The sequence below is a fragment of the Vicugna pacos genome, chromosome 11 (assembly GCF_048564905.1).
Source record: "Vicugna pacos chromosome 11, VicPac4, whole genome shotgun sequence".
In the NCBI taxonomy this organism is placed as follows: domain Eukaryota; kingdom Metazoa; phylum Chordata; class Mammalia; order Artiodactyla; family Camelidae; genus Vicugna; species Vicugna pacos.
Window position 1 is genome coordinate 63,205,056 of NC_132997.1, and position 19,327 is coordinate 63,224,382.

Genomic DNA, 19,327 nt, shown 5'->3' on the forward strand with positions numbered 1-19,327 from the left:
ATGTAGCACAGGGAAATATATTCAAGATCTTATAGTAGCTCACGATGAAAAAGAATATGAAAACGAATATATGTGTATTCATGTATGACTGAAAAATTGTGCTGTACACCAGAAATTAATACAACATTGTAAACTGACTGTAACTGAATTAAAACAAAACAAAACAAAAACAACTCAATGAATCATAAAGCATAGAATTTCAGACTGTTTTTTTTTTTCTTACCGAGCATGGCTTTAACTTGTCTTATCCTTGTTGCCTGCAGTGCTCTTTTCCTAAGATGTCTACTGTCTTCACGTATTTTAGGCCTCAGTTTAAATATCGCTTTACCAGACCACTCTGCCTTGCCATACTGTCTGAAGTAAGTCCCAATTCCGAGCCTGAGTCTCTTAGACCCTCATATAATCTCTTAAAAGCCAATTTCCTTCAAATTTAGAAGCATTCTTGCTCTATTTTTTCTTTTCTGAATGAGTGTCTACCTTCACTAGAATGTAAGCACTCAACAATAGTTGCACAATAGTATTCCGTTGGTAACCAAGCAGCAAAAAGTTCCCAATGGGCTAACAAAAATCTGGACTAGAATAATTGCCATATGAATGTTTACCTAAAACAGTTAAGAAAAAAGTGTTTTGAAGTACCTGGAAAGGGTAAGAGGAACATCAAATCAATACTGTGAGACAGAGTGAGAAACAGTTGAATACTTTGCCCATTTGTCTATGATGTGATTAGTCTTATTTATCCACAGGGATTTTCGGTATTTTAGGGAAATGAACTCTGGGACTGAAATGTGAGTTGTAAATATTTTTGCAGCATGGCATTTGATTTACTTTCACGATGTTTTTCCCCTGAAGCCAGTTTTATAAATGTGCACCCAAATTTGCAATCTATTTTATGCTTTCTCTGTATTTTTGTTATTGTCGTAGTAGAAAAACATCTTCACATCCCATTTATGACAGAGAAATCTTACCAAGTTATCGTAGTCTGTTAATTTCTGTGAGTGCAAACTCAGAACAGTGCTTGGTTCACAGCGGGTATTTAATAAATCCCTGCGGAATGGATAACTAAGTGAATCAATGAGTGAATGAATGCAGCTACCTCTTAGTTTTTCTCCCCTTTTATAATGAATTTGCCTTTCTGCCAATGGCTTAATTTTCCAGATCAATACTGGTCAATCTCTTACTAGAAACAGTCAACTTAAAATCTCCCATCTCAAAGGTATAGAACCCAGGCTCTTGAGGCATTTTAGGTAGACCTTTTATAATCTGTCCCCTAACCTTTCCACAACCTGTACAACTGGAGTGAAACTACATTATCTGAGAATTATCAAATAGGTCTCATATTTTCCTACCTTTGGTATTTGATTCTGATTTCCTCTCTTTACTTTGTACTTCTCTTATGAATCTTACCATCTGTCCTATCCAACTTCTTAGTGTTCCTTGAAGCCATTTCATGATGTTTTCCTGATTATTTAGCTCCCTGAATCTCTTTAGTTGTTGACAGTGTTCTGATGATTTATTGTATTGACTTAAATTATAGTTGTGCATGAACAAGAGCCTACTGAGCTCCTAGACTGGTGAACGCTCCAAGAACAGGGGTTTGTGTCTTATGGTTCTTTCCATCTTCCACACACCTTACCTCAGCTTTAGATTTTTGGAGGATTTTGACTGGCAATATTTAATTCAAATTGGTAATATTTTTCACATCTAAATTCCAAACTGAAATGTACCATGTAAAATTAAAAATAAGCAAGTATCAGTTGTAAAATAGATTTCATGTCATGGTAGTCTGGAGTAGTTACACAGTAATATTCCATTAGTACAGATGTGAGAATTCAGTTCTACTTCTGTAACAAAGATCAACATGTTTGTCTGTAAAATTGGATGTTGTGGTTTCCATGAGGAGTTGGCAAACTATAGTGCAAAGTGTGAAATAAGAAAATTTTGAATGCAATAATTCATGTTTTGGACCCATCAATACCTTACATCAAGATCAATTCAGATCGATTTAAAAAATTGGTGTAAATATTCTAATACAAAAGTAAATAAAAATGAACTTCATGTTACTAAAGAATAAATTTGAAGTTTAAAGGAAGAAAAATAAATGCAGGTATTTTCAGTGTGTAATCATTTAACATTTATGTCAAATGCTGTAAGATGAAAGTATAGGGGAGGCAAATGTTTTGTATCTGCCTTCTTAGGGGTTTTCACCTGAGCAAAACCTGCCTGCTTTTGTAATAGGTTGAACAAGAGAAGCAAGTATGAAAATAACTGTGTGGAGAGACTAAAGGAAAATAAGAACTATTTTAACAGATCTACTATACAGGAATCCTCCTGGTCTCAACTTCTCTCTCTTGTTGATAATAAGAAAGTTACTTTCCTTCTGGAACAAAGAGGACATCTTTCAAATGGGAGGTTCATCTCCTGCTTTTAAGTAAAGGATAAAATTTAGAGTGTTCTTCTGCTTTTTGCAATTTTTCTTAGGGCCTTTAGCTCAAATTAATCCTTATGCCAAAGTGGCATATTTTGAGGTGGCCTATTCTACCCCCTTGAAAGTCATACTATGAACTGAGAAAATAAGTGTACAAAAAATAACAAATATAGTTATTATATAGAAAGTCATAAAGGTGATGGAAACAAAGTATAGAAGACAATTTTAGGAAGACAAAGCATATTAAAACCTTCAACTACTTAAGTATTTAAAAAATACACATTAAAAAGTGTCACATGAGTTTTTAAAAAGGATAAACTGAGGCATATTAAAAACTTTAAGAGTTTATTTGCACATTGATTAATTCACATGGGGCAGCACCAAACTGGAAATGATTAGGAGCACTTTACTAACAGGAGCTTGAGGAGAGAGCTTTATAGAGAAAAGGTGTAAGTGAAGTAAGAACACGATTGATCAGCTAAGGCTGTTTGGGATTGATTTTCCATAGCGTTTGGATTCTGTAACTTTGTGGCATTGACAGGCTCTAACACTGAAGTCTCCTAGGTAAGCAAACCCAAATCTAAGCCTATCAGTCTCAGCCCAATGGCCTCCTTGTTGAATTAATTTAACAATTTCAGCTGTGAATTTACCTATGCTTTCCCAATACTGGCTAAATCTAGGAAGGCTGCAGAGCGAGGGATGGCATGTGAGCTATTACCCTCCTTTTGGAAAGGTGTTTGCATGTACAGACTCCTTTATCCGCATCCCGTTACAGGCACAAAGACATATACATACTCATAGAATCTTTGTAACCCAAAAGCAAATCCGATTCCTATTTTGTAACTTGACCCCCATAACATAAAGTCGTTCACTAAGATCTTACTGGGGCTTTGCCAATTTAAATACAGAAATTCAGTGGCCCCTGGAGGTAAAGAAGAATATTAAAAAGGTAGCTAGGAGTATAATACGTGGATTTTCTTTATTGCCAGTTATAAAGCGTAATCAGTTATCTACAGGAATTCAAACATTTCTCCAGCACTGGTCAAATGTAGTTATATGACTGTGTGAGAAAGAATGAACTGGAATCCGAGTGAAATAAGCAGCCACTGGTCTCTGCAGTGATCAAGCTGACTGTTGCTTAAGTTTGCATAAGATAACTCCTTTTTGTAGAGCTATGTATTTACAAGGCTTTTAGAACTTGTGAAACTGTTTCCATCTTGCAAAAAACAATGCCTTTTTTCTAATAAATGCTCTTTCAAGCAAAGACAACCTAAAAGAAATATGTCTTTTAATACAATGTATATTTAAACCTGCTTTTGTTTTAATAGACATAAACTCATCTCTCCTTTTTGCACCTTTGTCTTTCGTTACTTTCTAATGATACCATAAATATTCCCTAAAACGTAATTTAAAGAATGACGTGTTCTGTGTGAGACCTCGCAGCAGGAAAAAGTAATGATGACATGCATGCTCTTGAACTATGCCAAAAATAATTTCATGGAGTTATTGTAGCATGCTGAGTATTAGATTTCAAACTGGTATTGTAATGATTTATAATATCCAAATGCTCTGAAGTGGCCATTCGTTGAGCATCTTGTTATGCAAAATACTCACAAGGCTTTCTGCAAAGTCATATATTAATTATTTTGGTCACAAACAAAACTGTTCACTTAGCAGCTGTTTCTAGGATTTTATGCCCATCTTTTACTAATTTAAAACTATTTTGAAAAAATCAAAGATCATGCCTTCCCTTGAACATGTTTGTGTCCTTATCTTGAAAGAAAAAACAAATCACAGTATTTTATTAGATGAGTACTTAGGTTTAAGAAATGACCCTGATAAATATAGTGACTTAGAATATCTTTTCATAAAAAAGTATTTTTTTTCTCAATTAAAGAGCTCTGTCATACTCTGGTATTTTCCTGAAATATAAATTTATTCTTCTGACTAACAGTACCTATTTTATATTTTGTATGTCACTCAAAATAAATTTTCTAAGGGCTTTTAAGAAAAGTAAGTGCAATATTTCAGGTTTTATTTAGAATCTCTAGATTTTAAGCAAATGGTCATGAAATCCAATCTACGACAACCAGGAAGAATTTATGTTATCTTCTCTAAAAGACTTGAAGTGTAATATGCAAAATAGTTCTTAAATTTAAATGGCTTTTATTGCTTGGATTCAAGGTCTTTTCTATTACTAAAAGTTTCCTTATCTTTTTCTTTTCCTTCCTGGTTAAATCTACTGCAGATGTGATAATTGTGTGACACAGATAACCACTCTTCAGCTATTCCACATCCTGAACACACCATCCTTTTCCAGATCTGTAATCAAATCCTTATTCACATAAAAATCTATTGCCAAATGACTGCTGTTAATTCTTGATTTGAAGCCAATGTCTACTTCTGATTTAAAATTGCGTGGTCTTGAATCACAGATCTGTACCACATGTTATGAATCATCAGGTCCAACATACTGAGTTTATAAATTAATAAAGTATGGTTTAGCAAAGAACTTCCTCAAATGCCAGATAGCAAAGTGGGCTGACACCCTCCCCCACAACCCCCTTTTTTTCCCCCTTAACTCTAGGTCCCTCCACTGTATCACTCTGCCTTACTATATCATGGCTTAAAATATGCAGAGATTTTATGAAGTTGAATGAAGTTGTTAGGGTAATTATAAAAAAAATGAAATAAACAACAACAGTGTTATATGAGTTATTAGGAATTTGAGAACACATCTTGAACACAGAAATGTTGGATGAAAAATATTAGATGAAGAAATATAAAGTAGTAACTTTGAGCCCTCATAGTGTAGAGAATGCATCATTGCCCTGTCTTAACCTAGCGAAAGAAAGGAACTGCCGTTTAAGGAGTGAAGAAGGGAGTTGGAGGAAGAAGGGAGACTCTGGAGCTTGGCATTGGCCACGTTAATTCAGGTAGAATCAAAAGCAAGAGCGTGGAGGGCTGTAGCCTGAAGATGACAATTTGGTGATATTTAATTCCATAAAACTAGATAAAAAACACACAGGAAATCACTATATGTAAATAGGATAAGAGATGTAAGATCAGAGACCTGGGATTTCCATCATTTAGAGATAGAGAAGTGAGAAGAAACCAGCGAAAAGGCAGACAGAAATGTAGGGGAAAGGGCAGAGGTGCAGTGTCTTAAAATTCAAACCGTAAAGCATGCTAAGAGAAAAAAAATCAGCTACGCTTTATCCCTGAGCACCTTGCAAGAGGCCTCTTGCTGGGAATTTCATGATTTTATTTCTTAGGATGCTCTGCTATCTTTTTTTTTTTAAATCTTTCATTAAAGGTGATGATAGTGATGGTTTTATCTTCTTTCCAGCCTCCCCCTTCTAAAAAAACATTCACGCTAGATATAAAGATCTTTGTCATGGTGTACCAAATTGCCTTCCACTCTTTTCCTCAGTGCCTGTTAACATCTCTCCCTCCCTCCCTCCCTTCCTTCCTGCCTTTCCTCCTACCTTTTCCCCTCCTGCATAACTTTAATTAAACAACCATTGATTTGACTTTTATACAATTTCATGTCTACTAATAATTGATAACATTAAATAGCAAAGTAAATCTAAGATTTATTTAAATCATATTTTTTTCTTGTCCTTTACCATTTTTAGTATTTAGTTAATTACATTAATTCTTTCTACTATTTTTATTTCACACCTAGGCAAGTGGCTTTTTAAAAATAATTACGTCTGGTAACTGACAGTCTGTTACATACATCCACCCACTCTTCTGCAGCAAAACATCGTGTAACTTCGTATTTTTATCAGTTTACATTTCCTTAGTGTTTACGTTAGATTCAAAATGGAAAGTATTACACTTTTGGGAATGATGTTTTCAGAGACTGAAATTCCATTCTTGAAACATTAAGTCTTTTACCTTAATAAATCTCAAACGGCTTCATTATTCAAGTGTTGTCCAGGTGGAGTGGTTGCTCAATTAGATCATATCGTAAATCTTTCTGTGGTTGTACATTTAATGACACTGTTAAAGAGATGAAATGCAGTTAACCAATCTATCTTATTGATTAAATACTGTATTACTACATCATAGAGGTCAATCAAGAATAAGATTTTTCAATGAAAACAATAATTTTCTTAGCCAATGATTCTAGCACTAGTTTAAGCTCGTCCGATAGCACGTTTCCAAAGTGCTGTGTGGAGCTGTGTGCTGTAAATAAATAGAATCTCTGCTTATGCTAATACCAGGGAAGTCCAGAACAGTTAGAAAAGCTTGGGTAACTGTAGAGGAGTTACTGTTGAAGTATCAATCTAGAAAAATGGATTAAAAAATTTTAAAATTGATAATAAATGAAATACCTCAGGACTTGGTATTAACCAAAGATGTCACCTTTACCCTCCCTCTCAGTTTTTGTAAATGTATAAACTATTTATTTGAAATCCTATATTCTAGATATAAGCTCTAATTTATAACTTTCCAAATCTAGGACTGATTAAATCAGTGCTAAAAAAGTAGAAATTTAAGTAATTATTTTGGCCTTGGAACTATAATGGAAATATATATGAACAAACATTTTTACATATAATTTACATTTGCTGAAGTTATACAAGCTTCTGTTTCATTTGTCTTCCATCCCCTCAGTCTGGAGGTATTAAATACCTTAAATATTAATTTACAAATCTTCTGCAGTTTCTTTTATATTTTATAACATATAATCATTACTCAGAGATCATGGTGAACAACCACAGTGTCTTACCAAATAGACCCGAAGTACAGTGCAACATGGTTTATGTAGCATGGAATTAACTGAAGGTTCAACACTATTCAGAAATGTAGAGAACCTCTAGAGAAAATCTAGCCATTTCTGGTCTTTGGAGCGGCACTCAGAGTCTGTGTATGTTCAATAAGTGACCATAATAATTGTCCTCTTATTATGGTCATTGTTGATTAAATCAATTGCCGTGCCATATCCTTTTTTTTATAGCTGTTTTTAAAGTATGTTAAGAAATTATTTATATCAAGAGTTTTCAGAATGTGTTCTATGGGGCTATAGGCTTGTACAAAAATGTCCCAGGTGCTACCAAGGAGCCAGAGTGGGCTTGACGGGTAGAGTATAAATTTTGGAGATCCCTTCAAACCCCATCCATAATTTGACTGAAAAGATTCAACTGTTGTTTTTTTTTTTTTATATTGATGTTAAAGTTACATTTTATTGTGAAAAAATACATGAATATGCTGCTTAATTATAAAAATTAGAACTGCCTTATTCATTTTTTCCTCGAAGTTAGATATTTCCTAATCCCTAAAGAGGTATAAAAATTGACTTTTATGCATTTCTCATTTTTTATTTTTATATAGATCTTAATATATTTATGCAAACACTATTTTCAAAAATTCAGTTGTGTGTTCTAGATTTTTGTGAATAATTATCTTCTTTCTCATGATGTTATTTACTTTGTGCTATTTGATATAATTGTTTTAGATGTATAATTTTGAAATAGAATTTTCTGTGTATTTATCTCCAGTTAGTCAGTAGTTCACAAGCAAAGTTTGGTTTTGAGAAACAAATCATTATCTTTGTTTTCCATAAATTAAGTGCATCCGTCAACTTCAGATATTCTGTAACCTCCAGTTTCAAGGGAATATGTTTAAGTGTTTGAAACAAATTGTAGCTATTTTCATCTATTTCTGTATGTATTTCTTGACTTGTACACACTCAATGCAGTATTAACTAAGGAACTATAAGAGCTATGAATAATTAAGACAAAGTTTTCAACTTTGAGGAAAATTAAAATCTAGTAAGTATAATAGCAATATCTAAAATGTCTTAAGATTTTTCATTATATTGTCATAAAATTATCCATTTCTCCTTTGATACACTTAGGTGCAAAATTTGTGAACCTAAGGAGATAATGGTATAGTTATAACTTTCTGAAAGCTAAAATTGCCACAGACCCAAAAGTGACCTTAAATCCATATAGTTGTCCTTATATAGTTGTCCTTAATTGTCTTGAATCTATTTACCATTTTTAAAATGTCATTGAAGAATTTATACTGTACTTCCTTATTAGGACTCTGATCAAAAGGCATAAAAATGTGCAGGTGGAAGTGAAATTTTGTTTTCTAAGTAAAGAACATAATCTGGAGCATGTATGGTGGTATGCATTCTGCGAGTTAAGTTTTCAATCAGAAGCATGCTGCTTTGAAAATTTACAATTATGATTGCAAGATTTACTTTCTAGAATTTGCATTAATTCATTGCAAGCATAAGTATAGTCTATAAGAAAATAAATTGCTTCTATGTTCTGCACCTGAATAAAGCCTTTGCTTTTGATGTGGCATTGATCAATAACTCTATCCTATAGGAAAATGAAGACGTCATTCACTAGAAACAGTTGAAGTTGCCAGAACCATTGGTTGACAGAGGGACAAGACGCAAGGGTGAGTGATGTTTATGTTTTCCTTAAAATTACATCCTTATGTGTTATTTTTTTCTCTCCTTTGGAGAAGAACAATACACAGCATCTGCATCTGACATTAAGTTCAGTAACTGCACATAGAGTTTAACTTTCAGGCATTGTTCAATTTCTTTAAGCAGGTATATGTATGACTGATTCATCTAGGCCAGAAAGAGAAAAAAAGAGTTAATGACAGAGTGTATGAAAGTCTTTCCCCAGAGAAGTGAAATACCAGTGTTTTCTCTTTTAATACATTTAAAACAAGCAAACCTTCTCCCCAGTTTAGATTTATTATTCCTCATTGATTGTCTCATTCTCTTGGAGGACATTCTGGCAGTAAAATAGTAGACACGTTGAATCCATCATCATGTGTCAAACAGCCATCAGGTCGATGGCTCTTTTTGAACTTTGTTGTCTCAGAAAACCATAGCTGACTATTATAGGAAGAAGTTTGACATTTCCAAGATGAAAATCAATTTTCTTTTATGTATTTCTGAAGTGAGACTTGTGCTTTGATTGCAGAAAAAAAAATGGCTTTTGGAACTTTGGAGAAAAAAAATAGAAATTAAGATAAAATTTGGCTAATAATAGCTTCAGTGAAAGCAAGGAGAAATATATTTTGTGATCTGGTAATACTTTAAATCCATGGAAGTGAAACCAGAGTGGAAACTTACAGAAATAGGCACAGAAATAGATAATTTCTTCCAAATCGAGATAGCAGTGGGTGAAATTGGCATTTAAAGAGCTCAGTTAAAAGTAGAACATGATATTTCAGAAAAGCAAATACTTTTAACGAAGAAACATATCATTGTAATTTTCAATTTATGAAAAAATATAGTGTGTATACACATGCTTGCTTATTGTTGAATTCTTTTCACTCTGAGCAGAATGTAGGCTCCAGAAAGATAAAGAACCTGTCTCTTTTGTCCACTGTTGTATTTTATAGCATCTGTCTTACTGCCGTGGCATGGTAGGCACTCCATAAATACTTGCTACCTCAATATTTTAAAATATTAAAAATAACAATATATTTACAATGATATTTTTATTATATAACTATAAATATGACTAAAAAGCAATTTTGTGGGGGCATTTATAGAGTTTTGAAAATAGAGTTGAAATACTTTTCTCTTGTTAGTAATTATGAGTTCGATTTTTAAAAATGTACTCAAATTTTAAAAGTGCTGCTATAGATGTTTTTTGTAACATAAGATATGTCTGTTTAAGTATATTTAAATGCACATGAGGCCTTATATTTCCAACAATAGCTTTATTCCTCATATATGCATACATGGAACAATATATTCCAGATAATACATTTTTCATACAAAGGAACATGTAAATTAAAAAAAAAAATCATGGTTTCATTTTGTTGATGAGTATGTGAAAGCATGAAAATACTAAGTGAAAAGAGACTAAATCCATGTCCTAAAGTTTCTTGCGCTTATAGTTCAAGATAAATTCCAATTAATTTTTTCTCAGACTATTCAAAGAAAATGTGTTAATAGCTTATTACTGCAGAATTACTATTAGTATGTTTGTTAACATACCAGTTTACCTATTTGTGTATGTGTGTAAATACAGATAGACAGACCAATAGGTAATCCTAGCGTAGTACCAAAGGTTCCAGCAGAAACGCTCATATTCAGCAGCTCTTGGTTCTCTACCTTTCAGCATAATAAATTCCTTCAAGTGTGAGAATAAAAACTTTTCATCTGATCCTCCCCACTTTGCTTGTATGGTGGGAGTGTGTTCAAATATTGCTAATAAAGATCAGGCCATTGTGGCCTATTGTACGAGGGTAAAAAGAATAACTTTAAAAAATAAAGCATGTATTTAGTTTCCCCTTTTGAGATTTTAGGGAAATTATTTTTTTGTGTATGTGTCCTGACCTAAGTATAAAGAATATCTGCTTCTCTCCTTGGGTAATTGGTACATTGTTAGCACTGTTAGGTAACAAAGTTCCAAGAACGTAATCTACTTGGAAAGGACGTTAGTAATTTTGCAGGAACTTCCTCAATATGAATTTCAACTTCCTCAATGTGATGTTACCTTCCCTATGCTTACATATTATTACTTTTTTTTAATCTTAAAGAATTTTGCATATCTAATTAACTATTTTGACTCATTTTTGTAACTAAGTATCATATTAAATAAATACATTTAACAGGTAAATTATTCAAAGAGACACATTTCTAGGTAATATCAATTGTACTAATAGGATAAGGAAACAAAACATTGACTAGAGAATATTTTAGAAACCATCAATGAAGAAACTTCATTAGGAGTAGGTAAAGTCAAGTAATAGCACTGCCAGACTGAGATGAAGTTCCTCGAGTACTTTAGTGTTGAGTGCTTAAGTCCTTAGGCTTTCCTTGTTGGGAGACTTTGCTCACTTAAAAAAGCTTAAGTTGAAAGGACAGAAGGAATAGTTTCTACTGCACCACACTGTCTCTCCTTTGGTAGTAAGAAGGCATCTGTCTGGGGTTAGAGCAGATGAATTGCATGTTAATCTATACATCTTGAATTTACCTTTGTGAGATAATCCTAAATAGTCTTTTGGAGTATACATTTGTCAACTTAATTATAATATTTTTTATCAACTATTAGATTAAATGAATGGAATAACTAAAATTGTACACATCTCTAAGCCTTTGGGAAGATAATACATTTTGAGTTAACATTTTTTTACATCATCAACACGTTTACTCAAGGTGAGGAAACATAGTTTAATGAAGTATGAGTGAGGCAGATTTTTTTTTTCTACAGAAGATATTGAGATTGAAGAAAGCAGTAATGTAAGAACTAATAAGAAAATATATAAAGCAGTTTCTGTACCTAACAAGGTTAATAACTGTAATCAATCATGTTAATGTACCTAAACCTGGTATTTACTGGTTTCATTTATATTAGATTAAAGAATTTTAAATCTGAGATCATAGATTCTCCCCTCAAGGACATTTGTGGTTGTTTTGATGTTAATTATCCACATCACTCAGATAATTACTGTCTTCTTGTTTATAGCGCAAGTATGTTCTAACTTTTACCTGAAGGAAGCTTAAGAGGTCCTTTTATCATGGGCTGAGGAAGTTTGCTAAGTGGCTTAATGGTATCAGAGAAAATCACTAGAAAAATAAGTGAATTCACAGAGTTAAATATTATCAGATGAGGGCAATACTTTAAATGAAGAACTGCAGTTCAGTTTTTTTTTTTTCTTGTACTGCTCGAAAGAAGCATTGGCCAAACTGGTGATGTTCAGATCCCTGATCCTGAAATGCAAACCATTAAAAAAAACTCCCTATGATCAAAAATATTTTGGAAAGTCAGAGACATGGCATCTCAGAGTAGTTCTGCCTTATGAAAACTATTACATTGTTTCTCTCACTGATTTGACCATTAAATTATTGCTGCTTTGGACCTTTTTAATAACGAGATTTAGTAAACTTTTTCTGTAAGGTGCCAGATAGTAAATCTTTGTGGCTTTGTGGGCTCTTTATATTTGGTCTCTGGGGTAACTACTCAACTCTGTCTGTGTTGTACAAAAGTGGCCTTAGATCCTACGTGAACAAATCAGCCTGGCTGTGTTCCAGTACAACTTTGCTGAAAGAGCCAGTGGGCTGGATTTGGCCTGGACACAGTAGTTTGCCAATTCTGCTAATAACATGCAGAGGTGCTTTTGGAAATCTCTGTTCTTAAGATCCTTCTTTATTTAAAAAGACAAGGCTCTGTAAAATTTAAGCTTCAGGGAGATAACCCATCCTCTTCTCTATTATTTTGACAAATATGTTGCAGTAAAGAAAGCAATCACTTCTTACAGAGAAATCAACTCCATCAATCCTGGTGCCCGTGGCTATCACACCAATGTCAGGATCTGTGCTAGGTGTTGTGTGGCCAAGGAAAATGAATAATATACTCTTCTTGCCCTCCATGAGCTTTGTGGTCTAACGGGAGTGATGGTGATATTCTGGCAGTGGGCAGGGAATGGGACTGGTACACATAAAAAAATTAATAAAGTACATGATGTTGATGTCATATGGGCAGTAAACTATTTTCCAGGGAGATTAAAGGGAAAAAAATTATTTGGTTACAGGTATCAGGCAAGGCTTCATATAAGAGTTACTGTTTCAGATAAGCTTGAAAGACTATACCTAGGCTTCAAGAGGCAGCGTTATGGAAGAGAGGATGATGAGAAAGCGTTGTTGTTAGATGGAAGAGCATGAATAAGGGAAAAGTGGTGGCAGTGGGGACAACAAGTCACTTTTGCAGAAGATCTAGCAGGAACATATAATATAAGACTGAAAAGTAGGTCTTCATCAACAAGGTGCTTAATCCAACTGAAATTCCAAGCCCCTGAAGAATATTAGCATGATAGAGACAAATTGATTCTTTGACGAAGGGGTACCCATTTGCTTCTGGACAAAAATGATGCGTGTGTGTGCGTTGTCTAGTGAGGCTGTTTATATTGTCTCTTGGTAAGTTGTGACATAAAGCATACTTAACATGTTTTAAACAGTTTTGAGAGTTTCAGGGACCAAGAAAGTATTATCTAGATATTTAGGATTTATTACTACTGCCTTCACAGCCATTGTGCCCAAACGTAAAGCCAGAAGAAGGGAAATGCTGCATCAAATGTGGTGATTCTCTTTACTAGGGGAAAGCCAAACTTCCAGAAGCACCAACTGCATTTTTCCGCTTACATTTTGTGGCCCAGAAATGGATCAGGTGGCCACTCCTTGCTGCAGGGGAAACGGAAAGGACACTGTTTGACTTTCTTTCATTTCATGTAGAAAGTGAAGAGGTACCAGAGGATTCAGAGTAGCTTTTAAGATGTACACAGACAGCTATAGAAATTTTTAAGCATTTTATAAGAATTTTCAGAGGATGATTTTAGCCAAGCTATACCTTATATTTATTTTTAAGATTAATAAATATAATCTGATAAATATATTGAGAGAGAAAGGAAAAACAGTCTTTTGAAATAAAATAAACAAAAATATGTCAGAGACAAGTGCTAACAACCGGAACCAATTAGGCTAAGATGTGGCCACATATGCAAAGCTTCTCCATTTGAAATGATATTAGCATCTTTTCTGACTTATTACTTATTTGTGATTTATAAATGGTGAATTATAATGTGGAAGTAGTATATACAACTTCTGAAGATTTGCAGTCTGAAGATCTGAAATATAATCACAAGTCCACCCTTTGCTAGCTATATGGTTGTACTAAAGTCATTTAGCCACAGAGAACATCAGCCTCCCTTTCATTATTTCTAAAATGAGGATGATAATAATTTCCCTTCACACTGTGTAGGTTTGTTGCAAAACCCACATGAGATGATATTTTTAAAAATTGTTTTATCAACAGCAAAATACTCTAATGCCTCTCTTTCTCTTTCTCTGTCTCTCTTGATCTCTCTTTCTCTCCCTTTTTTCCTCTCTCCCCCTCAAAACCTTGAGATTATAAATGCCATCATAGAGGTATATCCAGTGCCTCTCTGATAGCTTCTGTCACTCAGTTTGTTTTTTTTAAACTTAGACCAAATTGAATCATGCTGTTAGGCTCCCCTTCTTTAATGATCACATCTGTTTCTCACTTCAGATGCTTTTACCTCTAACCCCAGTCCCTCTGAAAGTCTGTCAGATATAATCAGCTGTTACTCTGTTTGGGCATTGAGGTTCATGTATCAAGATTAGAGAAACTGGTGGTAGAGACACTTCTGTCTTGGAATATAGTTAACGGCTGGAATGATGTTTGCGTCAGTAAGAATGAGGAGGTAACTGAAGAGTGGTGAATCTTTGAAATGTGTGATGTCAGTGATATTTCCTCTTCTCCCCATCGTACCCCTGTCTTATATTTGTTTCCATCTGTCACATCAATAAAATCCCAGAGAATTATTATCCACGTAACAGATAAGAAGTCCAAGCCTAGTGCTCATCACTAGTTTATAAAAAGTTTTTAAAGATGATTGAGTGTCCACTCTAGAAGAAAAGACAATAAGGCATTTGTATATACATTTTATATATGATTTTAAATATAAATGCTTTTGAAGTGATAGGGTATAATAAATTTACCAACTTTGTATATTTATGTCTAACAGTTTAATGATTTTCAATACACACACCTGTCTATAGTCATGAGCACTGTCACATCTGTGTTAAGATCCTTTATAGTGAAGGTAACAAACTATAACTCAAATCAGCATAAACAAAAAAAGTTTATTATGAATCTGAAAGTCTAGAATTCCTCCTTAGGCTTCAGGAAAGGATTGATCCAAGGACTTAGTGATTTTACAACTGTTAGCTTTGATTTCATTGGTGATAACTTCATTTGAAGACAGGCTTCCCTCAGGATCTCAGTCTAACCTGCCTTTTCTCGGTGTCCTACGTATTGCCTCCAAATTCATATCCATAGCATTCCCCCAAAAGTCACTCATCCTCCTCTGTTTAGCCCATCTTTGTCACAGGCCCACCTCTAAGCCAACCAATCATGGTGGCTAGTGCTTACTGACTTGGCTGAGGTTACAAATTCCACCTCTGGAATAAGGCAACTATCAGCATGACCAGATCACAGAGATGAGAACTTGTGGGTTTGTCACCAGTTGTGGGTTCTGGCCAGCAGAAGTCCCACTGAGATGGAATGAATTACTCAAGACTCTGTGGAAAAGTCAAGAGAGCAAGAGAGAGTCGGGAGCCAACTCCGTGAGCCTCTCAAATCTCTCATATTTATTGAGTACAGTCGATGCAGGAACTTAGGGAAGGACAGGGTGGGATCGCAATGAGTACAAAGGCTTTGTTTGTTGTTGGTGTTTGGCTCAAGGTCAGAAGACCCTTTTTGGTGAATCATGATCATGTTGAGCCTTTCAGCTTATCAGGGTGGAACGTATGAGAATCAGCTGCTTAACAAGATTTTTCTTGGACTCAGGCGGCTGTGCCTGTCTTAGGTTGCCCCCTCAGGGGGTCTTACCCATCACTGGCTAACCAGCCTTCTCACCTCTGAGTCTGCAGCTTTTTACCATTCCAGCCCAAGGCTGTTTTGGGGATAGAAGACAAACAGCAGGCAGGCCCAGCATTTATAACAGGGGGCCTGGGTCATTGCTAAAACCTCAAGGCAGTTACTAATCACATCTTTAAGGAGATAAGTGGCTGGGATCTATTACAATTTGTTAACCCAATCCTGGGCTCCCACAGGAACTCTTGAAAAGAGAAGGAAAATTGCCAGAGTGGCAATAAACAAAGTGCACTCTACATCTGTAGTAAGAGAATCACTCTTAAGTATATACGTAGGTGTATTTAATGTCCTATTCTAACTCCTGATATAAAGAGTAAAGACAGGTATTCTCCCAGGAGCATAGGAAATAATATTATTATCATTAACTATTAAGTTGAGCCACATAAAATTGCCACTTGTAGGGGTCAAATGGTAAGTAAAAAATCAATCAATCAATCAATCAATCAGTGATTTTGTATATAGGTTAACCAAATAGACAGCAGCTTTAATGGAAAACTGGACATGGTGACTTCAGCTATTCCAAAGATCACAGTCATCAGTCAGTAGATATAATATCTTCCAATGTTTAACTAGCTTACTTAATATATCTATGCAGCAGTGAATGTCATTAATTTTCCTAGGGGTATGATTTTCTTAATTTATTTCAAAAATTTCAGGAGGCCTGGAAATTCTTATAGTTAGATATTCATTGGATACTTTATTGGACAACTAGATACTCAAAACTGATCTAAAGTATAATTGTTCTTAAATATATATCCAAGATACAGATTATTTGGCTGTGTGGATTAAAATGTGGATCCCTGATCATCTATTTTTATATTCATGAAATAGATCCTTTGTTTTATTTACTCTTTTCATGGATTTTCTGGATTTGTATGTTTTTGATATCTATGCATGAGTCATCTCTGGACACCTTTTGGTGAGTCAGTCCTAACTTTGTCTTGGTTAATTGCTGAATTGTGTGGATGGGAGCTTAGTTAAAAATACTTAAATTCAGATCCTTGTGAAGAATCAATAATATCTGATCTTTTTTAAAAAGCACATATCAAAACTCTGTTTTACAAAACAGTATTTAAGGAGTTTGCCTCTTCATTTCTGTAGACATACTAGGTGCACTGTGGCATCGACCCATGCCCTTGGGGAACTCGTGGGAATTCCCACCATCTGTGGAATGGGTACCTGTGGAGAAATTCTTTGGGGAAAAAGTGCCAATAATTGTGTCACTGTTTCCTCCAAAGGGAGGTTGTTAAAAATGTTCATTACAACACAACCTTCAAGGACCTCTTTGATAAATAGTTTTCTTTGCCTCATGAGTCCTAAATTAGTTTTGTTTTTCTGATCAATGATTTTCTTGAACATATTTAACTAAAATTATGACATATTTTCCCCACTGGTCGCTCAAAAGCTCAGAGCCTAATCTGTGGTCACTTTCTTCAAATGGCATGTAAGAACTTAAGTGTTCATTTAATTTTCTTCATCCTGTTCCATCTTCCTAATTTTTTGTCAGATTAGCACTTTTCTTAATAACTCAGAAGAGTTAAATGTAGAACATAAAAAGTAATAAAAATTATATTCTGAAAGACAGAAAAACATAAATAAAATGTAAGTAGCGACTATATTACCTATAGTCATGCTCCACTGAAATAACCATTGTTAACATCTAGGCATACATTTTGTAATGTCTGACTTATTCTGTTCATCGTTTACCGACTGGTTCGTTTCACTGTAAGCTTCCTAAAATCCTCTGAAATAACATAGTATCTATACTTCTGTATCTGTTGACATCTGTATGTTGACATTCCTTCTCTCCGCTCTGTACTGCCTGGGGAAGTCTTATCCCCCTTTGGTGGCTGTGAGAAATAAGAATGGAAGTGTTACAGCAGCAGGCTGTCACTGTCACTGCAGGCTCTGTTCAACTCCTAAGCATGTCTAGGAAGTGAAGTCCTTCATTGTCCGATCCGAGAACCACTTCTTCAGTGCTACTGTTGGGTCCAAGGGGGAGGCAAAGCGCTATTACCAATAGCCCAGCCTGATTTATTTGTATTTACTGGAGAAGAATTCACAGGAAGTAGGAAGGTGTCAGTGATGTCTTAGAAGTTCTTAACGTACTTGCTTCAACTTCTGTGCTTATATGGGATGAAAAATCCCTCCTTTCTGTATTTCGTTTTATGACTCTAATTATCCACTGAGTACCTTCCTCTTAGTGGTCTACAGCAATTTCTGAGGGATTCCTGAGTACTGCTTACATTCTGGAAGGGGGAAGTAGTGTGGTATTCTGGACTTCCTCTTGATGATCGCTGCTCCCCTCCCTAACAGATAACGTTAATACTACCTGCTGTACTTCGAACAAAGTAGTAAGCGTTTTAAGCATCTTCAATGCAAATTTTGAAAAAAAAAAAGTACACTGAATTTTAATTATTTTGAATTAAAAGTCAACTCCTTTTGGTGTGAGCCTGTTTTTATTAGCTCTTTTTAAAACTTATCTCCAAAGTACCATTAGTCTCCTTATACATTTTGTTCTTTATTTTCCGCATGATGCTCTATTCATGTGCATACATACACATTTATATAAATGTAGACCCTTACACACACATAGAAATGCACATGGAACTTCACAAATGCATGTTTTTAAAGCTGATTTCTCTTGATTAATACTATACTTGCTTTCACTCTGATATGAAAAATACCTGTATGTATCTACCTATATATATATCTATTTATCTATCAATATCTGTCTCACCCCAGAGGATTTCTGGATAACTTAAACACTGAAGTTTGAATAGTTTTCATAGTTATTAAAAGTAACTCTTACTAACTCAAAGAAAAACCATAAGGTTTTTTATTTCTCATAGGCATGCTATTTTAATTTTAAAGTGACTTCTAACACCCTGGAAAATGAAATTTATATCTTTTTATGTACTTAAATGCTATGGTTTTTTTTTTATATCAACACTTCAGTTTAACTCCTACTGGTCTCAATTTTTTCTGAATATATATAGAAGTAATGTATTTCAAACTCAAGTCAGAAATTAGGATGTATTAAAGGAAAATTTACATAGTAATGACCCATATAATGAGCTTTTACATTGTAATTTCTCACTCTGTGTGTACAAATTGAGTTATAGATTCAGTCATTTTCTGAGCTTAACTCAGTTTGTAAATGTTTAAATGTGTTTCTCTCCATGAGGATGTGACAATTTCTGGCTTAAGTCCATAGTCACAGCAGTTCTTTAAATGGCTTGTTGGAGCAGAACCTGACTCCTTATCTTCAATATGGGCACATCTTGCCTGAGGCAACACTTAGGCTATAAAGTGGCAGAACCAGAGATGTTTATGTTCTTGAACCTCAAGAAGCAACGCCCTTGCAGTTTGCACTACAGGAAACCAGTCATGTGGAAGATTAATGAGAAAGGAGTGGTTCTTTATATAGTTAAACCTATTAAGATGG

The 19,327-nt window shown here is 34.5% G+C and overlaps 1 protein-coding gene across 7 annotated transcripts in view; it reads left to right on the forward strand.

Annotated features, from left to right (window-relative positions):
- Positions 1 to 562: 562 nt before the first annotated feature.
- Positions 563 to 19,327, forward strand: part of LOC116282436 (protocadherin-15-like) — a 504,558-nt gene continuing 485,793 nt past the window's right edge. For all 7 annotated transcript variants that reach the window (XR_012077458.1, XR_012077457.1, XR_012077459.1 and 4 more), the window contains exons 1-2: positions 563 to 645; positions 8,776 to 8,851. The gene's annotated coding sequence lies outside the window, so the exon portion shown is untranslated. The remainder of the gene's footprint in view (positions 646 to 8,775; positions 8,852 to 19,327) is intronic.